Raw genomic sequence first — 18,775 nt, 5'->3', positions numbered from 1 at the left:
ACAGGGTCTTGGGGCCACGTTCTATGTCCTTCAAGGAACGTGGGGGGTTCTGGAGAAACTCCAGACACGCCTTGGAGCAGGGGATGCAGTTGCTCACGGAAGTTACTCCAGAAGAGACAGGCAGCGGGGCCAGGCCGGGACACAGGCCCGGGCCTCGAGGGCTGCTGGCAGAAAAGTCACCACTGCCTCGTCCCCACCCCTGAGGTGCGAGAACTTCCAGCAGCTTCCGTTTTTCTCCCCTTCCAAACAGGAAGTGCCCCCTAGCCTGCAGTGGGGGAATGAAATGAGGTCATTTGTGTGGAAACACTGAGAGAGAAAATAGCGTTGAAGTTGTTTCTGATATAAAAGGATTGGGCATGAAGATGGTCAAGTGGCGCATCGTCCGGTCTCCCCCCTCCCCAAGGAACTCATCCATGGGGGTCTCACTTGGAATGCAGGCTACCAGGCACTCCGGGGACCACGGTGGTGGCTCGTGGGGCTAGTTTGGGTTGTCACAAACAACAACAAGGCTTGGGTACTTAAAGAACACAGGAGTCCACCTCCCCTTGTCCTCCTGCCCCCTCCCCCCTACTTCCAAGGGAATACTCCAGAAGGTGCTCTCTGTATTCAATTACACTTTATATATGCTTCACACACACACACACACACACACACACACACACACACACACACACACACTGTGTACGCATGCTCCTGGTAAGCTGTATTCCTACAACTCATCTGGGAAGTCCTTCTGTCTAAGGCAGTGAAGTGCCCAGGCTAGCCCACAAAGACCTGGTTACAGAGCTTCCGCCTCTCTGAAATGAGAGGGTGAAGCCACCTCAGAACTTCTCCACCAGGGGTGTCATGCCTGCCAGCTTTGCCTCAGGGGCCTTTGAAAGAACCCTTCTTCCAGATGTTTTCATCCTTCTGAAGAGAGCTGGGGCCTAAGTATATATATGAATTTAGCTTTAAAAACATATACATATGGGGGCACCTGGGTGGCTCAGTGGGTTAAGCGTCTGCCTTCGGCTCAGGTCATGATTCCAGGGCCCTGGGATTGAACCCCAGATTGGGCTCCCTGCTGAGCAGGGAGCCTGCTTCTCCCTCTGCCTCTCTCTCTCAAATAAGTAAATTGTTTAAAAAAAATTTTTTTTAATTAAAAACATATACACATGATTAAAAAATCAATAGTAGAGTACAGAGTGACAATGACATGTCCTGCCCGCACCTATGATTTCTCTCTCCCAGAGGCTACCATCAAAACCTGATTTTCATCTTTCCTTCAGGTAAAGATGGGCTCCATATACACGGCCTCATTCACAGGCATTCTCCCTCTTTTTGTACAAGTGGGAACACATGGTAGCCCCCTTGTTCCTCGCTTAGCGTGTCTGAGGGAATGTCAACAGCAGTGCATTCTGGGGGGGCCCCACTTTAGTCAACCAGTTTCATAGCAATTATTTCCAGACTTTTGTGTAACAGACGACTCCCCAGTGAATCCCCATACAGATTGCCCTTGCTTGCATAGAAAGGATCTCTGCCACCTGGGCCACCAACAGTGTCATCCCGCTGTGCTTTATCAGCAGTCTTTTAGAATCAGCAAGCTTGAGCATCTTTTCAGTCCCCACTGAAAACTTTGGCTTTTTTTCCTGTGAACTACCTTTTTCTCTCTCTTTTCCCAGGCATGGGTATTTTGGTAAAGCCTCTGGGGCAATCCTGGAGTGTCCCAGGACTCCCTGCGTGTTCTGGATGACCCAAGGTCCCTGAAAGCGCTAACACCGTGGATTCTGTGAGCATCTTTAAAAGCCCGAGAGTCCAGGGACCACCCAGCTCCTACGTGGGCCCCACTACCCCTCAGTGGAAAGGCGCAAGATTCCCCGGGGGCAGCTCTGGTATTAAAAATGTGGAATCACCTAAACTCGGTGATTGGCAATATTTCATGTGATTTATCTCGCAGGGTTTCTCATGGATGGGATCCGTTAATGCCCAACTCCTCCACCCTTACACAGAGCTTCTGTTTTATAGGAAGTGCTCAAGTGACTGTTGAAAGAATAAATCATTAACACCTGTCTAATTGCCCCCCTCTTTTGTCCAGAGGGTAGCTGGTGCAGTTCAAATGGGTTCAGTGGAACTGTGCTTACAAAGACTCCTAGTGTAAGGAAGTCTACTTCCTGACAGCCTCAATCAGCTTTCTTGCAAATTTCTAAAGCCCCTTTCTTTGGCCCTGGCAATCAGGGTTGCCAGTTAAAATACAAGGCGCCCAGTTAAATCTGAATTTCAGATAAACAACAACTGTTTTAGTGTAAGTATGTCCCAAAGACTGCATGGGATATATTTAGAGTGATAGTTTCCCGTGGGCACTGTAACAAATTGCAAACTGATTTAAAACCACAGATATTTATTTTGTCATAGTTCTGGAGGCCAGAAGTCCAAAATCAGATCACTGGGCCAAAATCACGGTGTTGGCAAGGACTCGCTCACTCCCACCGGAAGTTCTAGAAGAAAATCCTTTGTTTGCCTCTTCCAACTTCTGGTGGCTGCTGGACTCCACGTCACTCCACGTAACTCCAACCTGTGCCCCCTGTCATCAATCACACAGTCTTCTAATCTCTCTCTGCCTCCCTCTTGTAAGGACACAAGTGACTGCATTTATCACCTGCCCAGATAATACAGGGTAATCTCATCTCAAGATGCTTCAGTGAATGACATCTGCAAAGATCCTTTTTCTAAATAAGGTCATATTCACAGTTTCTGGGGATTAGGGGCTGATATCTTTGGGGGGCATTTTGCTGCCTATCACACACTAAAAAAAAAAAAAATTGTTGTTTATCTGAAATTGAAATTTAACCAGGCATCCAGGAGTTTAATCTGCTAATTCTGACAGCCTTCCCTGGGCCTGAGTTTCTCCTGAGATGGCAGGGACTTAAGCAGTTTGTCTTCACCTGCTCATCACTCCTCCTGGAATGAGCTTGGGGACCAGGCCTCAGACCCAATCCTGCTCATCAAAATCTTTTGTCTTTGAAGTAGGGCTCATGGTTTATGGTGGCGTTCCAGTTTTCAGGAGAATCTAAAGGCTTAAACTAATACAAAGTCTTAGCTTTTGAAAAGATTCTGGCAAAAGATGCACGCATTTCTACTTTTAACACTCAAAACTCCAAATGCTGACCTATACTTCTCCCCACTTCAGGTCTTTATATGAAAGCATTAAGAGAAAATATAGCATTGGATTTGTTTTCTTTGTTGTTGTTTTAAAGATTTTATTTATTTATTTGAGAGAGAGAACGGGGGTGGGGGAGGGGGAAAGGGAGAGAGAGAATTTCAAGCAGACTCCTGGCTGAGCACAGAGCCTGATATGGGGCTCGATCTCATGACCCTGAGATCACAATCTGAGCAGAACACAACCTGAGCAGAACACAACCAAGAGTCTGATGCTCAACTGACTGTGCTACCCAGGCGCCCCAACTAACTGGAATTTAAATAAAAACTTGAAACTACAAAAAAAAAAAAGTTGCATGCTCCACCAACTGCGTCAACCAGGTGCCCCAGAACTGTATTTGATATAAAAGGACTGGGTATTAAAATCATAAAGTGGGAGGTGCCTGGGTGGCTCAGTCAGTTAAACGTCCGACTCTTGATTTTGGCTCCAGGTATGATCTTGGGGTCATGAGATCGAGGCCCACATCGGGCTCCACGCTGGGTGTGTAGCCTGCTTACAATTCTCTCTCCCTCTGCCCCTCCCCCCCAACTCACTCGAACACTCTCTCTCTCTAAAATTAAATAAATAAATGATCATAAAGTGACATGTCACCCACAAATATACAGGTTACACACCTATTTCCCTTTCAGTTCTCAAGTCTCTTTAAGAAAGGCCTTAAGTTTTAATCAGTATTGAATTCATGCAGTCATCCATCTATCCATTCTTTAAAGAATTATCAAGCGTTTATTCTGTGCCGTGTGCTGTGCCAGGCACCGAAGATACAAAGATACTGGGGCTCCTTGATCCCCGGGGAGGCCCCAACAGTGGAATCGGACAAAATTGTGGAAATCAAACACAAAATAATGGGCCCTAGTGATGTGAAAGCACAAAGTGTTAATCAATTTGCTTTGAAACTAGAGAAAAACCCAATTAATTTACTAATTATCTTTAAATTCTAGCAACCGTTTTTAGCTGTTAGTTAAGGAAAAAATAACTTGTACTACAAGATGTGTTACTTAGCGGGGTCTGCTTTAACACGATAGAGGTTTCGTCCTCTCCCCATGTCTCCCAGATCCCTGGAAATGTGGGTGATGGCAGCAAAGCAAATCATCAGGGCAAGCCCAGTGGTTCAGCCCAGAGGGGTCTGCTTGGACTCCGTGATTTCTCCCTTTACCTGCAGTGCCACTCCCTCCCCATTCCTAGGGTGCAGGGACCATTTCGGGGGGCACAAATTTTGCCCACACCCCAAACACATCTTATGCTGAATAGACTTTTAAGAAGAAAAAGCAATCTCTTCATTTAATAATCATAAAGCTAAAATTCCAGGTCACTGACATATATATATTTAAGAAAAAAAATCAAAAGCTTTTTTTTTTTTTTATCCTGGGGCGGGGTGTGGGAAGCTGTGAGGTCTCCTCTCCCCTACCCCCTACTCAGGCACTGGCCGTTTAACAAGTAGTAAGATCCCTCAGGCTAAAGCAATGAATGGAGATCCAAGGATGGAAAAGCCAGGGTGAGGCCTGCTCTTTTTTTTTTTTTTTTAAGATTTTATTTATTTATTTGACAGAGAGAGAGAGAGCGAGAGAGGGAACACAAGCAGGGGGAGTGAGAGAAGGAGAAGCAGGCTTCCCGTGGAGCAGGGAGCCGGATGTGGGGCTCGATCCCAGGACCCTGGGATCATGACCTGAACCGAAGGCAGACACTTAATGACTCAGCCACCCAGGCCCCCGAGGCCTGCTCTTGAGAAGCAGCAGTTCTGGGTTCAAATCCCAGGTCGGTCTAAAACTAGCCATGTGATTTTGAGGTGCCACTTAACTTTCCTGAACCCCACTTAACCTCCCTGAACCTCAGTTTCATCATCTGGAAAAGGGAAAAGAATTTTTAAAGGCTCACATCAAGAACTAAATGAGATCATATAAATTGTAAAGTACTATCTGCTTGTTAGCAATTTGGGGAAAGAGGAGACCCCCTAGCACCCCGACATCACACCATGTAGGCCACCCAAATGTGAGCCCTGCCCTATGCCTGGTGTTAAAAATGTTCCCTTATGACTCCCCTCTCCCAAATATCTAAATAAGAATGTTAAAATAAATCAGCTTTTTAAATGAGACTGACCATTCCCTAATTAGTCCAAATTAGAACAATATTAGTATGTCCAGAAAGCCAGGTCATCCCAAGTGTTCTCTTCAAACTTGGGCCCACTGCGGACAGGGTCTGTTCTACTAGAAGGGAGCAATCCCAGGAGCCTCAGTCATTAAGTCCCAGTGACGTAGGGTCTGGTGCCTATAATGTGGCCATAACCTTTGATGATGAATGAGCTCCCTGCACCAAGAGGCCCAGATGTGGCCAGCATGCCCTGGCCTGTCCAATGGGCAAGAGAGCTGCCCTCTGCCTAGCATTCCCATGCTCCTAACTTTGCATCCAGTGCTTTGCGCAAAGGGGTCAGCACCCTACAGCTCCCACCCAGATCCACGAGAGCTAAGCAGGCCTGTGCTCAGTGCCAAGACCAACAACGTTCCTCCAGGTGGCCCCGTCTTTCAGTTTGGGGTGCTTTTAAGAATTTTCTTGAAGAACTACTCACACTACTCACACCCTGAATACAATTTATTATTATGAATACCATGAAATGATCACGGTTCTCCCCCCACCCCAGAAAAACCCAAGAAAACAAACTAGGGTGGGAATCTCACATATGGTATATAGTTTACTTTAGAGCTAGTGGGTTTAAAAAAAAAAAAAGTTGGGGAGGAGGGAGGCAGGAACAGAACTGAGAAATGGCTCTTGTTTTCTTTAGATGCAAGGGTGGCTGTGGAAATGTATTTCAGTATCATAAAAGTGCCTGGTGAGGTTGCAATTCTAAATATGCACTATGTGTGACCCCCAGCCCTATCCGTGTAAGCCTCCTTTCTCTGCTCCCCATCATTCCCCCTTTTCCTAGTCCTAGAGGTGAACGGCAGTGGTGTAGACATGGGGGAAATAAAGTGGATTGTCGAGTGAGGGGGATCAGACAGTGCACCAGGAGGCTGTATGATGCCATCCAGCCCCTCCCTCCCTCCCACTTTTTCCTAATAGCAGACAGTCTGGCCCAGGGAAAACACCCACTTTGAATTAAATTTCTCCCTGTAGACACTGCCTGGGAATCTGAATGTCATCTCCCCTGAGTTTAGACACCCAGGCCCCTCCTGGCCACCTTTTCCAGCATTCGGTCACACATAAACCCTCCAGAGAAGTGTGGCAGGTGTGGACATTTTTCATGCTTTGTGTAAACTGGAAGAAAAATGAGCTTCTCCATTGGATAAGTGTCGACCTGCCCATACACTAAATTTGGTTCTGCCGTCCCCAGCAACATGAAGCCGAAGCCCAGTTTAGAGGCTAGCTTTGGGTTTAAAATACTTTCTCCAGGCTCAGGTTGCATATGACCCATTCAGGGAGGCTGGAGGGCACAGCTTCTCTGGTCATTCGCACTAAAGACAGGTCTGTTGGCGTGGAGAGTGGACTGCGAGGGGAGGCATGGGAGGCATGAAGGCAGCTAGGCACAGGAATTGGGGAGAAGCATGATCTGGCTCCCGGGTGGTGAAGTCTCTGGGCCTCAGTCGGCTCCCCTGCAAAATGAGGATGATAATCCCTGCCTCGAGGGGGAGGGAGGGTTAAATGAGGCCATGTTTTTAGTAAAATAAATGCAACCAGCTAGTACCATTATTATCAGCATCTTCATAAAACAAAACTAGTTGAGACCAATAGGGAGTATGTTAAGTCCGTCTGAAGTAGGGCAGCCGGGCTGTTGGCAGGCTGGGGTTACACACGTGCCCTGACATACTACCCACCATCCACACGCAAGAGAAGCCCTCCACTCCCAGGACAAACACAGCTGGACGATAACCCAGCTCCAGCTCCATTCAAATTCCAAGTGCAAGCGCTTCAATTAATGACACTTCACCAAGCCTCTGGCCACTACACAGCCATCAGAATATCGTACCACCTAAGTCAACTCCAGCCTTTAATTTAATCACTATTGCCTTAATCGGTTCCCTTCCAGGGCTGAACACTGAGTAGCCAGAAGAGGCTGCCCCTGGGCATAATTAGAATAGGAGATTCTGTACCAAGTCCCTGTCTGATTAGGAAGAAACTGAAAACCCCTGCAAAAACGGAAAGGCTCCCAGGAAATGCCATCTGAGGGTCATGATACAGGTCAGGGAGGCCCCCGCCCCTCTCCGGAGAAGTCGGCGCCAGCAGGGGCAGGGGATCACCTGAGGTTACCCTACAGGCACGACCACACTCTGTCCTGTCCTGCACTTTAGACGTCCTCTGTAAAGAAGGGAACTGACAAGACCAGTCCAGGCTGGACTGCAGCTGCCTGTCCATCTGTGCTGGGCACGGGCCCTGCTGATGGTTGCTCACCCCTGGGAACGAGCCTGCACTGTCCTGCCGCCAAGAGGGGAGCAGGGTGGTGGCAGCTGAATGATCTCAGGCATCAGGCTCCACTCGGCCCGTGGAGATTTCAGATCCGGCGCCTGACTCTGTCTCCCTGTGGCATTTGTCTCCTGAGCAGCTCGAAGGAATTCTCATAGACGGTTTTATTTCAGTTCTGCAACTACCCAGTTCGAAGGGAGCCTGCATTATCAACCATTTGGGGGTGAGGGGGTTGCACAATCCCCATTTTACAGATGGAAAAATGGAGGCACAGGAAATCTTCCACTTTGACCCGAGTCTCTTAAGTTGGTAAACAGGAAAGGTTGCAATTAAATTCAGGGTTTGGCAAGCAAGCCCACGCAGTGGGTGATAAGAGGCCCACAGAATGAGGCGATGGCTAGCTTCTGGAATTCAGTCTTGCCAGCAATAAATGATAAGACCTTTTTTTTTTTTTTTTGAGTTCTTTATCACTTGGCCCAGATTATCAACTTATAACATGAATCCTGCCAGTTAAAAAAATTTCTTCCCATGCATTTCCCATCAGACATCAAGCATCGGTTCATAATTATTTATAGCACTTCAGTGACACCGTAAGGGATTTATTTCCATGTATTCGGTCTTTATTAACACTCTGCAGGGAACAGAGTGCAGCCATCGCTCCCTGCAGGGTGAAAGACGGAGGGACTCGAGATACTGGAGGCAGAACTGAACCCAGTGGAGGCGCCCAGCAGGCCGGTCCCACAAGATTAACCCTGGGGAAAGATTAAATAGGGTTAAAGCAGGTTCAGGTGAGTTTGTGACTGATCACTCCATTTTTCAATCGGATTTAGGGATGTTCTTCGAAATCCTTCCTTTCTAAGCTGGGCTCATGGTGAGGCACAGGCAGAAGCTGCTGCACGAGGGTTGGGGCCGGTGTGGAATTTCCCTGTTCCTAGGGAAAAGACAAGACAGCATGTGGATGGCAGAAGGGCTGGGGACTCTTCCAAACAGCTATTCCTGGTGATTCTTGGCAAGGGGAGCTTTGAAAGGGACAGGTTCACACGAATTTATACCGCAATTATTACCGTACCCCAACACAGAAGATCATATACAAGTGTTTTACTCATATATACAACCTTTGCTTGGCTTATTAACATACCTTGATTTAAATTCTGATGCATTACCAATACTAAAGTTGAAAGCTGTCAGGTGTTCAGCAAACCTAATATAAAAAGTCTAGACCTACATCAAATAAGGGAGTGAATATTCACATTTAAATATATAATTATAATTATGGGGTGCCTGGGTGGCTCAGTCGGTTGGGCGTCTGACCCTTGGTTTCGGCTCGGGTCATGGTCTGGGGGTCCTAGGATCGAGCCCCATGTTGGGCTCTGCGCTCAGTGGGGATCTGCCTGAGATTCTCTCTTTCTCTCCCTCTGCCCCGCCTCCCCTTCCCACACGTGTGCTCACACTCTCTCTCCAATAAAATAAATAAATATTTAAAATATATATATAATTATAATATTTATATGTACATATATTTTAAACCAAAGAGATTCTTTAAGTTGTAACTTTCCCTTGGACGTCAAAGCATTTGGTTTTAGATTATTAATTATCCAATAAGCCTCTTTTTGAGGGCTAGGCTGTGGGGGGGGGGCATGAGTTAAGACAATAGTTTGGTGCCAATATGACCTACAAATCAATGGCTGAACTGGATTTGGTCCAGGACAATTCTGTTGACACATAATTTAGAACACTGGTTCTCATTCAGGTCCTTCACCCTGGAGGAGGGACACAGTTCCACAGTTCTATGAATTGGTCTTTCCCAGCCCTTCCTTCTTGGCATTATGTGTTGGCTGGAGATCACATGACAGCAATTATGCACCCAGGGGTCTTCTAATATCCTTGGTGTCCGGGGGAGGAGGCCACGAAGATGAAAGCGCATCCCTGGGCTTTTTACGCTACGACTGCAGACTAATTCCGAAGACAACATCACCCAGCCTTCCTGGGAAAACAGAAACCCACAGATGGGTAGGCAAACTAGCAGCTGGGACCAGAGATAATTACATCCCTCTGCCCTTAGATGCCGGATTGAGCAGGAGAGGGGGCAAGACCAAAGGAAGGGCCATGAATGGAACATCATTTCCAATGGCTTCAGATTTAATTCTACCTTGCTGATTCAAAATGGTTTTTAATAGTTGGACCTTTATCTAAAATCCCTTCACTAAGGAGGGTTAATATAGTAGGTGGGATTTATATTTATTTTGGGTCTTATGGGAAGAATTTTGTAACACCCCCTTAACCTGGGATTTTATGTGAATGAATTCAAAGTGCTGAGCTCATCCTGGAAGGCAGGCAAGAGATGGGGCAGGCGGGGAAGATGACTGCCCACAATTCACTTAATACCAAAGTCTCCACAGTGGGCCCTGTCCTGGCTGACACCGTGTAAGAAGCAGAAAGGAAGGACTATAAATATTCAAGGCTGGGTCCACAGGACCTGATGTCCACGGCCAAGGCCTCCTCCTACCACAGCCAACCTTCTAGGCCCGTCACACTTGTTACCATAATCACATAATTTAAATAAGACGCAAGCCGATGAGATTCGGGTGCAAAATGAAAGGCAAACTCTTAAAATCATTAATTGGTTTTAGGAAAACCTAGTTGAACGCTTTGGAAAGACTTCATAAAAATGAGTAATTTTTTTTACTGTCAAACAAAATATTAAAGACTGTGAACGAAGCAGTAAAACTCTAGAGAGATTCTGCATTCAGATTACTCTTTAGTGTAAGCCCTTTTTCCAAGGAGCTAAAATCTGAATTCCTAAACAATGTATTATGAGTGTGGCTTAGGTAAAAAAGACAAGAAATTCCAACCAATTGATCCAAACACCAGGAGTATCATTTCATAATGATTTTTCTGATTTAATGACTTTTTAAAAACTAACATAGTATGACCCTCAGTCTTCATTTCATAGATAAGAAGGCTTCTTAAACCAAATTTAGTAATTTAGATATGAGCATGCTCATGGGATGCTTGGAGTTTCCTGGATTCAGAACATGTTGAGTTTGTTTTATTTAACATTTTCTGCTTGACTCTTCTCTTGACCATGAAGCCTGCTTGCCAGTTTACCAACTTCAACAGCCTGCTTAATTATTTCATTTGTAAATCCTCTCCTCCACTGCCTTCCATTACTTTCCCAATCCCATCTGTGCTCACCTTTTTTTTTTTTTAAAGATTTTATTTATTTATTTGACAGAGAGAGAGACAGCGAGAGAGGGAACACAAGCAGGGGGAGTGGGAGAGGGAGAAGCAGGCTCCCCGCTGAGCAGGGAGCCCGACGTGGGGCTCGATCCCAGGACCCTGGGATCATGACCTGAACTGAAGGCAGATGCTTAACGACTGAGCCACCCAGGCGCCCCTGTGCCCACTTTTTATTCAGTGAGTAAGCTAGTAAGAGCTCTGAACCCAACACGCTAGCTAAGCCGGGTCACTGTTCCCAGGATGGTGGGAGGGCGCGGTTCAGCTCCGGCTCGTGTGAAGAGTACACAGTCTATTCCTGGCGTGGAGCAGATTTCAGGAAGGAAGAGGACAGAAGCGGAGACAACAGAAATAAGTTACTCCGCTTGCTTGTGGCAAGAATTCTGTCTGTACATTTAAACATGGGTGTGTGGGATTTTCGGGGGACCGGGCAGCTGCCCACTTCTATCTTGATCCTTAGTCAGTGCAACAATTTATCTGTTACAAGTGTATCCATCACCAGGGTCAGTAGATGCCTTTGCACTTTCATCACAAGTGTTGATCCAGAGGCTGCTGCCCTTGAGACCATTCACTGAGCAATTTACTATGTGCCAGGCCCTGGGCTAAGCACTGCATCCCCTCCTTACCCCCTTTAAACCCCACAGCAACCAGGGAGAGAGGTACTGCCGTACCCCAAGGTGAAGACAACAACAAACTCCCCAAGAGGCTAAACAACACAGCTTGGGGCCCACAGACATTCCACTCCCTGGACTTGCACCCAGGAGGTCTGATCAGAGTCCATACCCTTAACCACTGGCCAAACCTAATACCTCTATCTGCAAGACACTGCCCTGCACTGAGGGCCTGTCGAGGAAGAAACAGTGTTTGCCTTCAAGATGCTCAGTAACCATCCTTGAATAGTTGAGGCACAGAATACATTTTGGGCGGATTCATTCGATAGTGCCCCTGATTGAAGCAAGTACTGAAATGTCAACGCAGCAAAAAACAAATTCAGATAATCCACCTGGAAGTCATTCAAGTTTGTATTTTGGGGAAGCCGGTTTTAGCTGCACATCTGCAGAATGTCTCCTAATCAGAGAACCCAGAAAGTTCAGAAACCATCCCAAGATGGTCTCACACTGCTTGCCCACACTCAGGCCGAGGCCATCTGTGCAGGAAAGGAACCTGGCCAAGGTGGCGGGAGCATGGCGCCTAGAGACAGGAAAAGCATGGTTGGACAGTAACCCCTTTGGCGAGGTAATAGGGGTGAGACCGGCGTGTATGGTGTATGTCTGATGGCCCACACAGGGTCGGCTGCAGAATGACAGTGGCCTCTGATCTTCCCCCAGGTGGAGTGGCAGTGTGTCCTGGGGTCGAAGGATTCCAGGCAGTCCCTCTGTGCCACAACATAAAGGAATATTCACTGCAGAGACTGGGCCCCAAGAAGTGAGAAAAGCCTCCAGGCCCACCTTTGCCAAGGGAGCCCTGAGATTCCTGCATGAGGCCCTTCCCATGTCCACCCAAATCAACTCAGCCACAGGCTCAGAGCTGGTCCCACTGGCTGGTGCCAAAACTTCGATCCCTCTGAGGGCACTGTCCACTGTCCATAGATGAGGATCTGCTGTCCCTAAAACTTCACTGATTTGACCGTGACCATAGCTGAGTCTATGTCATGATCCCCCAGTCTTGATTTCTAGCCTTCTCTGAGCCAGTCAGAACCAGCTGCTCCTTTGTATGACAGAACCGTCTTGAAAACCTGGGTCTGGGGGAAGAGGTTTAAGGTCCCTGAGATATTTTCTCTTTGTTTTATAAACAGAGACACAGAGGTTGAGTTAAATCCCTTGCTCCATGTGTCAAGGCTAGATCAGAAATAATGAGCTTTAGGTTGTGCTCCAATTACAGACTCTTTCAAAAGTTCATTTTGTGAGTCAGTGGCTTTGGAATTTGAATCTTCCACTGGGTCAATGTTACAGATCATGCTTGGGTTCCCAGGCTAGCCCACAAAGACCTATTAAAGCCACACGTAGCTGAGAAGGGGAGGGAGCTAGGGTCGGACTTCCAGCTCTACCACTCACTGGTTGTGTGACCTGTAGTGAGTTACTAAACCTCTCTGTACTTCAGTTTCTCCATATGTAACAGAGATAATAACAGCACCTGCTACGAAAGGGGGCTGTTGGGAGGATGAAATGAGATCATCTCTGGGGAGCACTTAAAACAGCGCCTCCTAAAAGACACTCCCTAAACATAAGTGCCATTATGATAGGAGTGCCAAAGTAACAATGTTTCTATAGCAGGGCTTCTGACCCTGGCATGAGCGACATTTGGGGCTGGATATTCTTTGATGTGGGGGACTGTCCTGTGCACTGCAGGAGGTTTGGCAGCGTCTCTGGTTTCTACCCACTAGGTGCCTGTTGCACCCACCCCAGTTGTGAAAATTAAAAGCATCTCTAGACATCTCAATGGCCCTGGGGACTGAACACCACTGTTTTACAGGAAAACAGCCAAGAGTCCCAGCTGGAATATTGGGGTCCTCTCCCAGAAGCAGCCCAGCTGGTGAGGCAGCAGTCTTCTCTTCCCCTCACCTGCTCAGGTGTGCCCCTCAATGCCGGGGCTCCTGCAAATCACCGTGGAAGCAGCGAGGGTGGCATGTTAGGAGCGATTAATCAGGTGGATATTTCTGGGGATGTGGAGGGGTTGAGGGGTAGTTTTTGAAGTGCGATAATGAAAAATGCAGGGCAGGAGGAAGGGGAAGGGGCAAAGACAAATGGGGTTTCCCACCACATCCTTCTGACCTCTGGCACCAGGAGAACCTACAGTCCCAGAGATGACAGGGCAGGGTCTTCTTTCCCCCTGGGGTATTGTGTGCTTTCTTCCCACCCTCTCTCCTGAACTCTTCTGGCCAACCAGGGTGGGGTGAGCAGTGGGGACTGGGCTCTGGGGCCAAGGAGTGCTGTTCCGGGAAGGGAGAAGGCTCAGAAGCAGAGGAGGGAGGGTGTGGAGGTGCACCAAGGGGCACAGGCCGCTTTCTGGGTGCCAGTTGGACACTGATAGGGGACAGACTGGACTGGATTTGTCCCCAAACCTTCCTGATGCCATGACCTTGAAAATAGCCCCCCATTCTATTTTCTTTTTGCCACCTTTTTGACCTGCATTTTCCCATTTTACCCATTTATGTGTATGTCTAACACTGTATTAAGCCTCTGGGGGTGTTTTTATTTGTTTCTGAGTGATTCTTTTTCAAGGTGGGAGTAAGGAGAATACTATCTAGTTGGAAAACTATCACGTGTTTTAACTAGAAAATTAATATATGTTCATATACAGCTGTGGAGCTACTCAAACCATATTCATACACATAAATGCTGAGGGAAGCTGTAATAAAACACAACTTTTAAAAAATTTTCAACAAATGGGCTTCATGAACTGATGTTAAAAGGGCAGAAAGAAAATTCAGCCTAAAGAAAGGGCACCACAATCCTATTACATCTCCAGGCTGGCACTGCCCTGCAAGGGCATGTGGGTCAAAGCGCCTGTTCAATAGCAGGGGCTCTTTCCCCAATTGGAGTATATCTGGCCCTTTCTCAGTCAAACTGATTCTAAGTTTTCTTGCAATTTGTGGAAATAATCCATTTCTTTTGTTCCTGTCAGGGATGCTGAGCCTGATACCTGAAACCAGTTCAAAGCCACGCCCTTCCACCAGGGCAGATGCAGAGGAGGTCTGTGTGGGGCAGGCACATACAACATGGACTGTCACTCGTCCAAAACCCAGCAAAGCCAACAAAACTCTCCCACAAACTATCCAAAGGCAACCCCAAGAGCCAAGCCTGGTTATTGCAGTAAACACAAGCTGTTTCAGAAGCAACTGTTGGTCAAGAAATTGATTAGCTTCAGGAGTCACTCGAGACCAGCCACTGGGATGGAGTGGGATGGGGTGGTAATTCATTTATTGTATAGAGGAAGGGTTTGGAGATGGAGGAATAGATAAGCAATTCTTATCTAGCAAACCTAAGCAGCATCATAAAATGCAAAATAATACCTTCATTAATTTTGGTAGGAAAGACATTTCTTTTTCTGCTGTAGGACAGGTCAGTTGGAGGGGTAAGGGATCAAAAAGCCATCCTGCCGAACCTGAGCACACAGGAGAGGTGGCCTGGAGAGCCAGGCCCCGCAGTCGCTCTCCCAGGATCCATCATCCATCCCAACTCAGCCCAGCTGGAGACCGGGCCGGGAGGTTCCTGGGTGCCAGAGGCCAAGTGGGGTCGTAAATGAGCTCCCGCCTGATGGGGATCGGGGACAGGAATCGATGGCCCTCGGATCCGTGCCCGGACATTTCCCGTCGGAGCATGGGCGCAAATGCTGCATCCCTCGAGATCCCGGGAGGGGGAAGGGGAGGGGGAGGGGGGAAGCCGTTTAGTTCAAGCGCGCGGAGAGCTGGGATGGTGTTTCCAGATCCGCTTACGAAGATCCATCCCCTGGCGCCCGGGATGCAGACCAAGAGACCCACCAAAGCTCCAACACATTTCAAAATGGAGCAAAATCGCGGACGTCTGGACTGCGCTTTGTTTCCGGCATTGAGCTAAATGTGCTCGCTCCCGCCACGCTCCCTTTCCCCCCATCGACAGGAGGTGACCCCTCCGCCCTCGGTCCGCCCCGGGCACCCGTGGCCGCGGGTTACCGGTTCTCAGGGCCGCTCCGAGACCCTCGCTCTGTCTGGAACCTGAATTCCGCGCCCAGTTCTAGGGTGGAGGAGGTGGAGAGGGGCAAGCGGAGAAGATGCTCGAAATGATCCTTGAGCCTCTCCTGCACCCCACCCTTGGCGAACTCAACTCTGCAGGGAGGCCCCACACTACCCGGGCTCCGACCTCCGACGCTACAGCCGGGAAGGTTCGGCCTGGCCTCTGGCGGGCTCTCGACCCGGAGCCGGACCATTCCCTGGACATTTGGACCAAGCTGTGCGGCTCGCGTGCATGATTCGGTTCCAGAGATGTTCATCCCTCTCGGAACTGCGCCCCCGCATCAGTTTGCAGCGATAGAATTAACCAGAAACCCGCGCGGACCCGGCTCATCGCAGGAGGGCGAGGCTCGGACTCCTTTGCCAGAGGTCCATACCCCCCTTCCCCGCTCCCGGCCCCGTTCCAAGGGAGGCGGTGTACTCGGGCTTTCAAGTTAAAATCTTGTACGTTTCCAAAATAATATTCGGCCACAATAATAAGAATACACGAGGGACGCTGATCTGGGTGGCTGAGGCCGCCGGAGGCCCATTATGAAGAGTCACCCGCTCAGGGTTGAGGTGGGGGGGTCTCCCTCCAGCGGCCTGGGAAAGACTGAGGCGCCGCGGCCTCGCCTGCCCCTAGGGTTCTCAATCTTGGCTGGGAAGGGGCGGGGCAACGCCCAGAGGTCCGTTCTTGGGACGCGTGTGATTTCCATAGCAACCACCCCTCCGCGACCCCCCCCCCCAGTCATCTCAGGAAAAATGGGTGTGGCCCGAAGCACAGGAGGAACCCTCTTGCCCCCTCCTTACATTCTCTCGCCTGGCGAAGCAACAGGGCATGAAGCGGAGAGGGGCTCCGCCTGCGCGCTGTCCCCGCCACCTCCCAGGGGTCGCTGGTGACCCTTGGTGGGCAGCCCGTGGGAGGTGGCCCCCAGGCCTCTCGGGGTGTAGGGAGGGTCTTCCTCCCTCTGCGGCCCCCGGCACAGCGCGCAGAGATCTCGAATCCCAGCCCTTCGGCCCCGCGGACGCTTCCTGGCGCGCCGCCCGGCTCCAGGAGGGGGCCGAGCGGGGTCACGCCCGTTCCATCCGTGCCCCCAGGGCTGTGACTGGGGTTCCTTGACCCCAGCCAGCCCGAGATCTGACAGAGGGCTCGAAAATGAGGGGCGGAAAATAGGGGGAAGGGCGGGGGCCTAGGTTAAACCTCTCATAGATAAGAGCCAAAAAAAACCAGGGCTGGCAGCGCAGATCACGTAAGCCCTACAAACAAAGCATCTAGCCCCCGAGAAAGATTCCGGGTGAACGCCCCCAGGGCTCAAGCCCACAGCAGCAAAATACCAAGATTTCAGCGTTGATTACTGAATTATTACCAAGTGGGGGTCCCCACTTAATTACAGTCCCCGCCCTGGCCTCCAAAGCCTAGCCACCCGGCTTGGCACGGTACAGTAAAGACGTGACACGCCGCAAAAAGATGGCACCTCGCGTTTGGAAGGGAAAAAAAAAGCAGGGGTGGGAGTGGGAGGAGGCACAGCCTACCCTCCCCCTCCTTGCCCACCCGGGTCCACACCCACTGCCGCAGTGAGGGGCGAGCCCTGCGCGCCAGCCCCGCGCCTCCGGCAGGGAGCGCACACGCCGGACGCCAGGCGCAGAGCGCAGAGAAAGGGGCCCGCCCCGAAATGCACCTGCAGCCCCCGCGCCTGTCTGTGCGCGGCTGCGGCTGCGAGCGCTAGCGAGCGGGGATCCGCCGCTGCCCAGTCCTTCCACATTGCAAGGCCAGGTGACTCCAGCCTTTTCGCCTTTCGGAGCCTCCACATCGGGATCCGCGCAATACCTTCTCTCGGGCACGGCGCTGCTCGCGTCTCGGTGCCAGGCGCGCGCAGGGGGAAGGGCAAATAAAGTGACAGCGCCTGGACCCCTCCCCATCTCCTCGATTCCACTCCCAGCCCCCAAATGTCCCCTGTGGGTTTCTGAAGGAGGAAAAGGGGGAGGGGGTGGGCCACCGCCTTAAATCAGGGGCAGTGAAAGCCCCACTGGAATTGCTGCCGGGGAGGTGTAGGGAGGGGTAGGCAGGAATTCATCTTTTCTAGAACCGGATCCATACCTTCCTGAAGGGCCTATGGCCAACCAAAGCAGAGAAATCGGATTACAGGTTCGGTTTCGGGGGTCGTCATTGGACACCCCCCAACACACACACATATAGACACACGCCCATTGCGGCAAAAGGTGACGATCGAGAGTGCACAGCAGCCCCCTCCCCCAGGTCACCGCCATCCGCGCCCCACCCTTCGGGCACAACCTCTGCCCGGGTCCGCGCGAAGCGGGTCTTTAAGGACACCCCCCAACACACACACACACACACATACACACACACACGCGCGCGCGTGCATCCCTTGCATGGGTGCCTTTCCAAGACGCCCTAGTCCCAGTCCCGGAGCGCACAGGGCGCAGGGAGGGGCCCCAGCCGTTGCCCCCGACCTATGCTTACCTCATGAAACCCATCTCTGAGGCGGGGGACGAGGGGCGGCAGCCTGGGGGTGCAAGGGGGCGGACGAGGAGGCAGATTTAGGAGCCTCGCGCTTACCTGATAGTCGACAGAGGGCGAGGACAGTAGAGGAAAGAGAGGAGAAAGTGGCTGTGGTGGCAGCGGCAGAAGGTGGGCGGCGGCGGCGGCTCTGCTGCGGGTGCGGGAGCTGGTGGGTGGCGAAGATTGCGAGCGCGCGCACCAGCGAGAGGGAGCGCTCCCGAGGCCGGCGGGCGGCGCAGGCGCGAGCAGCGGGAGCGCGAGCCTCCCCAAGGGAGGGGTGGGCAGCGAGGCCTTCGCGGACGTTTTCTCCTCCGGCCACCAGTGGGCGCGCGCGAGCACCCCACCACTCGGCCCGCCCCAGCCTCCTGGCTCCCTCCTTTTGACGCTTCCCTTCTTCTCCCTCCCCTCCCTCGCCACCTCGAGCCGCGGCGCTGGCCGCTATGCGCATGCGCGTTCCATGGCGCACGCGCACTTCGGGCTCCTCCCGTGGCTGGAGTCTTTGTCTAAGGGGTTTCCGCCCTTGGGAGAGAGACTAGGTTCCCCTCCCTGGGTTTGGGAAGAAGCTGGTGCTGTTCCTCAGATCCGCTGCCCCTTTTCATTACTGTCCTGGGGTGATGTCCTATCTCGGAAAGGTCCTGGGCAGGTTTTCACATAGCTCCGCAGTCCGTCCACCCCGGAACTCAGGGCCTCCCCTGGGCTCGCTCTGCTTACGGCTGGCCAGGCATCCTGAGCCCTGGAGTTTCCT

General features: G+C 50.6%; 1 protein-coding gene across 8 annotated transcripts in view; it reads right to left on the bottom strand.

The window, feature by feature from the left end:
- Positions 1–18,262, bottom strand: part of MAPT (microtubule associated protein tau) — a 94,468-nt gene extending 76,206 nt beyond the window's left edge. For 3 of the 8 annotated variants that reach the window (XM_032429418.1, XM_032429421.1, XM_032429426.1), the window contains exon 1: positions 18,088–18,251. The gene's annotated coding sequence lies outside the window, so the exon portion shown is untranslated. The other 5 variants (XM_032429422.1, XM_032429425.1, XM_032429427.1 and 2 more) reach the window with 4 other exon arrangements.
- Between the last annotated feature and the right edge of the window lie 513 nt (positions 18,263–18,775).

The sequence above is a fragment of the Phoca vitulina genome, unplaced genomic scaffold (assembly GCF_004348235.1).
Source record: "Phoca vitulina isolate PV1807 unplaced genomic scaffold, GSC_HSeal_1.0 scaffold41, whole genome shotgun sequence".
NCBI lineage: Eukaryota > Metazoa > Chordata > Mammalia > Carnivora > Phocidae > Phoca > Phoca vitulina.
Note: the sequence above shows the minus strand (reverse complement) of the source record. Positions and strands in the feature narration are given on the sequence as shown.